Source organism: Alligator sinensis, unplaced genomic scaffold (assembly GCF_000455745.1).
Source record: "Alligator sinensis unplaced genomic scaffold, ASM45574v1 scaffold836_1, whole genome shotgun sequence".
Taxonomy (NCBI): Eukaryota; Metazoa; Chordata; order Crocodylia; family Alligatoridae; genus Alligator; species Alligator sinensis.
In genome coordinates, this window is record NW_005842667.1 from 131,548 (window position 1) to 142,816 (window position 11,269).

General features: G+C 41.7%; 1 long non-coding RNA gene across 1 annotated transcript in view; it reads left to right on the top strand.

Annotated features, from left to right (window-relative positions):
• The window catches only part of LOC102386372, a 20,206-nt gene extending 14,435 nt beyond the window's left edge, over nucleotides 1-5,771 (top strand). The window contains exons 2-3 of the long non-coding RNA XR_324976.2: nucleotides 5,155-5,214; nucleotides 5,416-5,771. This is a non-coding gene — a long non-coding RNA (uncharacterized LOC102386372). The remainder of the gene's footprint in view (nucleotides 1-5,154; nucleotides 5,215-5,415) is intronic.
• The last annotated feature ends 5,498 nt before the right edge of the window (nucleotides 5,772-11,269 follow it).

The following is an 11,269-nucleotide window of genomic DNA, read 5'->3' on the forward strand; positions in this document are numbered from 1 at the left end:
CTTAGCATCACAGATGGGCATTCGTCTCATAACATTCTCTTTTGCTTCGTCTCTGAGTAGTGGTTTCTAGGTCACTCCTTACATTGCCATGCAGGACTGGGGGGCGGGGGGAGGGTGATCCCCACTGCCTCCCACTGCTGCATGCCACATGGGGGGCTCCCCCAGCTCCCTCAAGTACCACCCAACCCCTGCCCACTCACCCAGCCTCCCCATGGCTGCCCTGCCCAGCCCCAGCTCCCGGCTTTTTGAATACAAAAGAAAAAGGCTCGACTTCCACTGCCCCCTTCCTGGCAGCAGCTGGTGAGTGGGGCTTTTTTTTTAAAGAGCTGGGAGCTGGGACTGGGTGGGGCAGCCATGCGGGGGGGGGACACTGGGAAAGGGGGCAGGGGTCAGGGGGCACTGAACGGGGCTGGGGGAGCAGGCAGGGGATGGGACCTGGCAGGGGTCCCCCCCGCCTCCTACTTGCCAGCATGTAATCTGGGTCCAGCTCTCTGTGGTAGCGAGTGGGGACTGCCTGAATCTCCAAAGCTCTCCGAATCTTTTCCAAATTGATTCAAAGAGCTTCAAATTGATTCAGACGTTTTAATTCGTTTCCTGATTTGATTCAGATTCAGAGATTCGGCTGCCAAATCGAGCCAAATCTCCTCCGAATTGAATCAGCACCTGAAACTTCCCACAGCCCTAATGCAAACATCTTAATTTGATATTTTACCAGTGTCTTAATTTGGGCACGTCCTGGACTCCTAATTTGCTCTGTCCATCAACTCCAGAAATTCCAAGGGCTCTGCAATTGGGCACTGCCTAGTTGGTCCCCTCTTATCACCTTTCATTAACATATCCAATCATGTCATCCCTCTGATTTAGTCAGTTAGTGCCAACTTTAGTTAATTTGAGCTAGTAACAAGGCCTGTGTTTCAAACACATATGTTCTTAATGCTAGAAGAATATAAACTGCATCTCACAGTGACAAAAAAGAAAGAAACAACGTGAAAGGGAGATGCCCATTTTATGGTGAAGGAAGGAATTTGGTGCAAGTCTTTATACTTAGATTCAATAGAGGTGAAATCCTGACCCCTGGCAAAATTTCCATTGACTTCAATAAAGCCAGTTTCTACCTCTATTATTTATATAAACTTTATATATTATTCATACATATGTTGCAACCTTCATGTTTCACCAAATCAAGTATAGTGTAGAAGGTGTAATGGTAATTTTTTTGAGCAAGCCAACTAAAGTTCAGTAGGCAAATTAAAGTTAATTTTTTTCCACTTGGCTTCCCTAAATTATTGTCATAGGGAGACAATGTACAACATTAGTTTCAACAAGTTAAATCTTTTCAGATTTTATTTTATTAGAAATCTAGGTCAGCTTGCTTGGCATACGGCTGTGAAGAATATGCTTCAACAGTAGAAAGTGTTATTCTTACAGACTGTCGCATTTGTAAATTGGTATTAACACTTGTATTTGTACTGTGAAACTTCTGAAAGCTACTGGAACCAATGGATTGTTGCTCAAAAGACCATAGTATTTGGTGGCGATTTTCCAAAGTTAGAAAGATTTTTTTTTTTAATTTTGCAAAAGCCTATATTTAATTTTTTTAATTGCTCTCTTGACGGCTTAACTCCCCATGAAAGTAATATTTTAGCACGCTTTATTTTCATTGTTTTGAAAGATGTGAAAACAGGGTCTCAAGGAATTAATGTATTCTGGAACTTTATAATGTTGTACAGCATAACATCACATCTGGGGCAGGCTGGCCATATAGTTATATACTGGAAAATAATTTTCTAGTGTCCAGGAATACCACTTGGGAGATTTAAATAATTTCTTGCCTTAAAAGGTACTCTGAAATAAATATTTTTTCTCTGGATTCAAACACTCTTTTAGAGGCACATCCTATAATACAGAACAAGAATGAGGAAAGCACTTTTGCTTAAACACATTAACCTAAGTCACCATGAGAACAGTGGAGTGCTGATCATCTATGACGGGTGGGAAGAAGCTGTACTTCATTTTGAAGGAGCTACACTGTACTGTATTGTACTCCTTCATTTTGAAGGAGTTCAAACCATTTTAATTCTTGTGTATTCTCCTTTATATCACAGAGCAAAGGAACTTCGCACCTTGAAGCTTGTATCCAACCTGAGAGTCCAGTTTCTGACTTTCAGATCTATTCAAATAAGCTCTAGGCAACATTTTTATTGGGAGATTTAACTATCAGGAAAACTGAGTTAATTCTATATCTTCTAACATCACAAGTTCACATGTGCTGTAACATGTTTATGACAACAATATACCTACATCTGTTTTAAGTGGGTGTTGGAGTGTTCTCTTCCCTATTCTGTTGTAGAAGTTTCAGGTGGATTGTTTTACATGGGCTCTGCCGGTTCCCAGTAATCTCTTTGAAGATACTGCTATCTCAGAGAAAAGTTGTCCTTTATTTTTCATTCAGAATTCACTCTGCCTCTGTCATAATTTCCTTCATTTTCCTACCTTTTGGATTGCTATGGGTCAGCAGATGTTCATGAAAACAGGATATTTCTTTTTAAGTGTTCTTTCTGCTCCTCCTAGTCTTTCTCAGTCAAAGCTAACATCTTTTCTCTGTAGCATAATAGCCATCTCCAGGAAATGAGGCTTCAGATGAGGGATGAGGAGGAAGAACTGAAGAAACATATGCCACATTTTAATGGAAGTATCCTGGTAATAACATGGGGAAGCAACCTATTCCTGAAAATTAAATATACAGAAGAGGCAGAAAAGGGTTCTGTATGAAACCTTTTCTTAAATTTTCTAAGAAGTATCTGTTGCTCTTTAATTCTAACCATTTTTTCACTAATAAATTCATCTCTTGTATGGTTAGTTAATATTCTGGATCCATATTTTTGCAAGCATTATCAATCTTATGGTATGTATCAACATAATTACTAACTACAATTGTTATTTCATACACAGATTGAATTCCAGACTCCGTCTTCCATCCATCACTTATGAGACATTTATCCCCATGTGTAACTCAAAATTCAGCAAGCTCACAACTAATTTCAGAAGTATTAGGTAGAAGAGTTCTTTATATATCATGGTTCCCTTTAAATTATGGGGAAATCATAATTCTGTAGTGTACCAGTCCAGAAAGCAAGCGCAAAACAGCATTTTTAATAATCAGACAAAACTTCTACTGAAGTTTTACATGAATAGGAGAATACATTCTGAGAACAAGCCAATGACTAGAAAAGATATAGGAAACCCCACATTTCATGGTGATCCAAAAAAAAAAAATCTGGTCACAAACTGATCTAGCCACAGCCTTGAAGACTGTATAATGATAGGGCACGGAGGATACAAACCCCATTGAAATCAATAGAAGAACATTCATTGATTTCAGGAAGCCTTTGAATCAGCTTGGAGGGTATTTGAAGCCTTTGAATACCCTTGGAGGGTATTTATTTACCCTCCAAGTTAAATACTCTGTTATGTGGAAGGAAAGGAAATGAATGCCAGGAGAGGGGAGGGGAGGGAAAGGGGGAGTATAAAAACATAAGAAATGAATGGTGGAAAGAGAATAGGGAACTTAATTTGTTCAATATAAATACCATCAGCAGCAATCTCTGAATGAGTCATAGAGAAGTAGGGCTGGAAGGGGCCTTTAAAAGTCAGATGTATGATCCTGCCAGAGGTAGGATCATCTATCTCCAAACCATCTTATGAAAATCCATTGTCTAGTCTCCTAGCAATACCAGGCTGTCAACCCTAGACGTAGCACAAGACTTACCCTAATTTGCCACTGGTAAAGTAGGGGGACCCTGGTGGCCAACATCCTGTTGCTGCAAAGGTTAAAATATGCTTCCCAGGAAGAGGACCACATCGCTCACTACAGAGAAAGGCAAAAACTCCCACAGTCTATGTCAGTCTGACCATAGGGTAAAATTGCTTCCTGGCCTCAAATATGGTGATCTATCTGACTCTGAGTGGAGAGGCAAGACTCTCTAGCCAGAAACCTCCAGGTTTAAGTCCCAGCAGGATCATTAGCCCACCTCAGTCAACATCTGCAACCTTGGGGTATTAGTCTTTGCCCTTCTCCTGTCCACCAGGAAGGCAGTGTGAGTATATATCAGTCCAGTTGATTTCACTAGGGCTCTTCAAGAAGGAAGGTTATACTCAAACTGAGGGTATCAGAATATTTTTTTCCATGTGGAAAGTGGGATGGACCCACTTCCCAACTACCCTCCTGTTGTTGGATGGAGACTTTGAGAGCCCATCAGAAACACTAATTAGCTTGATTAGGTCCCAGAGCTCCAAATTAAGGGATGGGCACAATTGTCACACTTGAAGTATTTGCAGATCTGTCACTGCACTGCCTCAAGCCAATTAGCAAATTTGCATAAATTAAACATTGAAATTTGAATACAACTGAAATTAATACACAGTTTATTGACATAATACACAACTAACAACTAACGGCACACTAGAACTAAAACCACTATGTACAAATATATACAGATGGAGGGTTTAAGGTCTTATCTAGTCACAATACTGCACCCAGGGGTTGGGTGATATGCACATAGAAACTGGCAGCTGCTCACACTGATCAGGACTGGTTCTCGGGAGCCAACTGACTTCAGCTCTCTATTTGAGGCAATGAAAACTGAGGGAGTCACACAGCTCGGCTGTTCCTCAATCTCCAGATGCACCTGATTCACAAGTTCCACAAATCCACAGAATAAGGCTCACACCACCATCCAAAACTCAGAACCTACAATCCGCACCTGACAACCCACAGACCAAACTCCCCCCTGCGCCCCTCACACTCTCTCCATTTATACACCCCCCCACAACAGGTTTCAGAAGCCACAGGTGATTGGCACCTCACTCGCACATGCTCGCTGCTGCATTCTCGCACTTCCTCCTCGATCGTGCATGTGCATTCACACCACAGGCCAATAGTTCAGAGGTTCTGGAACTTCCCAGGCCCACCACGCCTGCGGCAGTGACCTACATACAGCAAGGGGCCAGTATACGTACAAATGGTGTCAAAATCATTCACAATCATTTGTCAGTAAATTTAACATATGCACGTAGTGTACCTTAATATAACTGTAATGAAGGCAAGGCAGGAGATACCAGATTTTAGCTTACACTTCTTTTTTTTTATTTCAGGCTTTTTTGGAAGCAACCCTATTCCTTGCTGTTAGTGACATGCCTAGTACATTTGGGGAGGTAAGCACTGGGTCATATTACTATGATCTCACTCTGGACAGTGGAAAAATGAATTTTCAGGAAAGATAAAATAAATGTAATCAGAATCTGGAACTCTGCCTTAGTTTAAAAACAAAATGAAGAAGGCCCACAAGATGAATGCTTAGCCAGTGCTCCACATAACTGTCTTCTGCTGAAGGTATCATGTTCCATCTTTTTCAGCTGGTCATACATGAAAGTCCTCCTAAACAGCCTTGGAAGTGAGAACTGAATATATTCATTCCATCCCCAGGAAAGTGCTCTTTCCAGTGCTGAGACATCTCCAGCCCAGATGCACGCACACACAAATTTCCATCCCAGAATATTCCATCCTGGAAAGTAATAGTGTGATGTTTGAAGTTGCAGCTTAGAGCCAAAGTTGTTTTTTAAACATGAATCTTCTACAATGGATTCAAATATATGTGAGTAGGTAATTATACATGGCTGCTTACTATGTCCCAGTCAATTGCTTCAAACTCCCCTTGCTGTCATATACAAGTGTTAATTTGATATTTACTCACAATAAAAATCTTTCTACTGCAAACAGAGAAAGGATGGAGTCTAGCCAATGTTTACTTTTCTCATTACATTCTGAATGGCACAAGCTTCCTGGTACTTTAATTTTAAAGTAGCTTACATTAGACATTGTCAGGAATTCCTTTAGAATTTCATATCTGTAATGTCTTTACATCATGGTTACTCCCTGGAAACAATAGGGATAAAGAGCCCACCTTCTTGTTCCAAAATCACAGCCCTTATCATGAAACTAAAGAAGTAAAAACTGTTAGCTGCAAAGAATGTTAAGCAGATTCTGAATTTACCATGTGCTAGGCATCAGTATAATCACACTGACAAGATCACTCTTAGGCATTTTAATCTGGCTATCTAACTGCTTGCACAAAATAAGTTTCAGCAAAATTCTTATGGCAGAATGATCGAGTTTTTTTGCAAGATGGGAAGGGTGGTTCCTCTAGTCTGCCAACAGGCCGTGGGGTGGCAGTGCATTCATGGCACCTTGGAACAGTAGCCTTTCATTCCTATGGGGTATTAGGGCTACTCAGGTGACATACATATATATCTAATAGGGTCTTCCCTCCTGCCAGTTTTCAGTGATAACTGCCATTCTGGCTATTTTTAGGTAGCAGAGAGAGAACCCCAGTTCCCAATAGGTTCCTTTCTTCCCACAGTTGATCTTTTGGACATTGCACTTAGTTTTGCGGTTGGATTTTTATCTCCTGCAAACAATATTGTATCTATCATGTCCACTGGTAAGTGTGTAACGTGAATGTAATGTGTGTAACTGCAGGAGGAGCCAGGGGGCAATCGGCAGAGCTGTGATAACTGTTAATTTGGACAATGACTCCTAAAAAACTCAAGGGCTGGTGAGGGGGAACAAGGGAAAAAGGAAGAAGAAACTTGAAGCTAGAGTAAGAGGAAGGGACAGCAGCATGCACATGAAACCAGGTCAGTCCTACACAGAAGAGTGCACAGTGGAGTTGGAAATCTTACTGGCTCAGTCAGCCAGGACTGTGGACTGAAGGAGCTGGACTCAGACTCAGGGGCAGCTGCAGGCTGCTGTTGGAGGGTGGACATTAAGGTGCTGAGTGTATCATCAACTGTGTTTGATTTTTTTTTACCTTTTATTTGTTCCCTCCTGTTGGCCCAATGGCTTGTGACACAAACCCCTATGATATTCTATATAAAAGTGAGAACTTCCCCTTGCTTCTTGTGCCAGTTTCTGGGGCTGCAGGTTGGCACAAACCTTTCTTCCCACAATTGATCTTTTGGACATTGCACTTAGTTTTCCCCTTGGATTTTTATCTCCTACAAACACTACTGTATCTATCATGCCCACTGGTGAGTGGTTTGTGAATCAGTGAATAAATTAAATTACATTGAGTACATACAGATGTTACATTCAGATTGACCTAACCCCTGGCCCCGACTTGGCTATTTTTAATCCCCTCCTTCCTCTGACCAGGCAAACCTGCCCCCATGCACACCCTCTGCCCCTACTTGCTAAACCCTAACCACTCCTCCCTGCAGACCTGCTAGCCTTCCCAGTCCTCTCTGCCCCGACTCCCACCCTGAGTTACTTGCATCAGGTAACCTGTACGGCTCCCAGAGTGGTGAGCAGCTGTATGTGCTGCTCCCAGTCTACGCTTAGCCAGCTTAAATCATAAGATATCTACATGAATAAAGATTGGGTGCTGTAAACTAATGTAGGCATCTCTTACAAGATATAAACTTGATAAGGTTTGATAATTTTTTATTAAATATTTCTTTAGACTTATTTATGATCACACTAATTAAACATCCACTGTAGATAGTTGGATATATTGAATTCAGATCAGTATTTCTTACATTTGGAAGCTAGATTCAGATTTTTGGAAATATTTGTACAACATCATAGCTCAGATATACCATTTTTTACCGCTACCTGAAATTACAGATGTGGGGATCAAAAAGAAAGATTCCAGGTTTTCAAATACACTGTTATTCCGTTTAAGTGAGAATGCCTCTTACTTTGTTCCAGAACTGAGACCTTAACTTGTTTAGGGGGTTATATTTGTATGTTTTGTTTAAGTCAATAGGCTTTATACAAAATTCTTGTTTGCTTGAATACATGTTCTCCCAGGAAGACAAGCTTTGATTTGTACCTTTACTTTCATAATTGTAGTATCCTCAGAAATGCAGGTATATATGCAATTTTCATTCATAGCTTTAAAACTGGTAGTTTCATTGAGAATCTGTGAATCTGCAATTATTCATCTCTAGTACACCTTGCAAAACTCCATTTCCCTATTGTTTCCTACCAGTTTGCAGTCAATCCTATCTGCAGTAAATGCAAAAAATAGTCTGATTTTATTTTTAAGTTAAACTGATAACAATAGTGACTTGGCTGTTGTTTACTAATCTGATATGCTCACTCAAGGACATCTACTTATATCAGGTCAAGTAAAACAGAAAGATGTGGTGCTAGTTTTGAGTTAAAGTGCATTCATGATCTTTTGCAGAAGCTAAAATGGATCAATGCCAAACACCTTTGGAAATCCCACCCAGTGTACATATCAGAAAGCAGTGAGATATGGGATACATATTTTCACAAGTAGACCATCAGTAGCACAGCAAACTATGTGCCTATCAATATAATCTGTCTATATATCTCTAAATCTTTATGCCAGTGATGTCAGATTGATATCAGAACACTTTACAATCCACACTTGCATAAAATAAAGTCCCATGGAGCTATGAATTCCCCACTCTTCTGCTATTGCTAATAGGGTTTTTTTAGGTATGCTTTGTGGTTCTTAGGGAATCATTGGGCTTGCACACCTCTCTTCTTCTCCTCCTGCTTTATTTATTTCCTTGTGGGAAAGCTGGGCTATGATTTGAGCCTCTCAGTTTTTGTTCTGAAAGCATTGGGAGTTTCAGTCTTGGCCAGTTACTGACAGAGCCCTTCTCAGAACATGCTTCGGGGAAGATTTAACCTGAGAGATTTAACCTGAAAGATTTAACTTCATAGTTGTTATAGAAGGCAACTTCGAAGGAGATTGAGGTTTCAGCATCTTGGCTGTCTTAATATATCACCATAGAACATGTAAAGAAGCAAGACTTTGAACCCATAATCTATTGTAAGCCAGTTCTTAGCACAGTCCTGGGATATATGTTCTCCATTATCTATTTTGCTGGGAAGGAAGGTACTGCTGAACTCTGGGCAGGTTAAAGCTTTTTTTTTTATCATTGAAATCCTTTGCCCCATGAGCAGTGGGCAGGCTGACTGTATGGTCTGCTGATCCTTTTTGGTTCTAAAAGCTGGAAATTCTAGCTCATGGAAATATTCCTATCTGCCATGCATTGGTATTCCTAACTTATAAATGCCTTTCTTTTTCTTTCTTTCTTTCTTTTTTTTTTTAAAGGACAATCTTTTCTATTTAATTTAGAACATATTCACGTTTTTCTGACCCCAACTGTCTGGTTGAAGCAGGTCAATGATGACGTCTTAATGGTGCCTGTTGAAAATAAATTAGATTCCAATATAGAGTTGCATGCATTTTTAAAATGTCACATATTTCTTAGTGCAACTTACTCTTAAAAAAACCCCAAGAAAACAACCCCCACCCCTGCCCTTCAGAGGGCTGGGAACACTCACTGCTGTTACTACTCAGCTGTGGTCTAAGCAAAGACAGAAGACAGTGGCCCATTAAAAGGACCTTTAAAGAGACGTTATAAAATTCTCAGTTCACCTGACATAAGTTGAAAGGCTGATGTCACATGTTGAGATATGTCACTCTGAGAGGACTGCGACTTTTCTTTTCCAAATGACGGAATGTCTTTCTCCAGGTTATTATATACTGCTTTATTTTCTTCATCACTGAATTACCATGCTTTGATTAGATCTTGCAGGCTATATCATGCCCTTAACTGGGGAAACCAGCAGAAAAGGATAATAGAGCATATAGGCTGCACTTCTTGTGTAAGAAACATACAATTCGTAGGATGGGCTACTGCAGGGTGTCCTCTCTGTATTGAACGGTTTTACACAAGAGTTTTTTGGCAGCTAGTGGCAAATGCAGTAGCCAGCTTGGGACCTCAACAACCCCTATGGATATATTGGGCTGCATTTTAGTATGATAGCAGTATGTTACTGGGTGTATACTTCCATCGTTGAAACATTTTTGCCAGGCTGCATGCATGGAGAGAAAATGGTCCGTACTTCTCTCTGTTCCACAATATCTGTGCACCAGTAACATGCAAGGCATGACAAGACAAGTCTGTAATGTGGAAGTCTCTGAGATATTCCATTCCTTCTCCTTTTTTCTATTATAGAATCACAGGCAAGAAGTCAAGAAAGGACTTACAAAGTCATCTGGTGTGACCACCTGTATATCAGATGTTAAATTTCACTCTGTTATCTTTATATTAAGCCAAGTAACTTTAGTTTGAGTAAATCATCTTCCAGAAGGGTATTGAGTCTTGAGGTGAATGCATCAAGATAGGGAGAATTCATCAATGGTTAATGAATTCCTGTTACAAAATGGGTGTCTATTTTTAATTTGTCTGGCTTTGCAGCCATTGGTTCTTTTTACTCTTTTCTCTGCTAGATTAAAGAGACTTTCAGTACCTGGTGTTTTCTCTTGGTGAAGGTACTTATACACTGGAATCAAGTTGCTTTTCAAAATCCTTTGGATTACTCTCTTAGGGCATGTCTAAATGTGCGTGGACGTTTGGTTCCTGGGGACAACTAGCAATGGCGCACCTTGTGCCACAGCTACTTGTCTCCAGGAAACCCCTGTGTCATGCATGCTTTGGCACATGGCAAGTTACCCTGGAAGTGGTAGAGGAGGCTGGGCCAGCAGCCTGACCTGGGGTCCTGGGGGCCTCCTCAGCTGCAACATGGTTCTGGGTGGCCTGGCTCCACTTTTCAGCAGCGCTCGCTGCCTGAGTGTACACTGCTCTGTTTTTTTTTTCTTTGGGTTTTTTTTGACCCCTGGATATCCAGGGGTCAAAAAAAACCCCCAGGAAAAAAAAATGGAGCAGTGTACACTCGGGCAGCGCACCCTTGCAGTGCGAAGAACACTGGACTGTGTAGTATGTGGTGCTGCAAACGTGTGTGCTGTGCCACATACTGCATGGCCGCGCTCATCTGGACATGCCCTTAAAGTCTCTCGCTCCAAGGCAGTGGTCACCTTAGATCTTGGAGCCTCTTGGAGTTGATCCAAGGCTGGGGTGGGGGGCTAAGGACCTGTGTGCATGCCATGGGTTCCCCCTTGCCCTCTCCCAGGAGTGCGTACAGCAGTGGGGGGCCAGCCCCACCCTTGTCCAAGCCCGCAGCAGTGGGGAAGCAGGGCTCCACTGTGCTGCAACAGCCATGACCTCCCCTGGGCTGGGGCTGCAGACCTGGGTCCTTGGCCCCAGAGCTCTGGCAGGTGGAGGCCCCATCTGGCAGGGCTGGGGGAGCAGGGGCTATGGCAGGGGAACGAGGGGCACCAACAGGGCTGAGGGATTGTGTGGGGGGAGTGAGGCACCAGCAGGG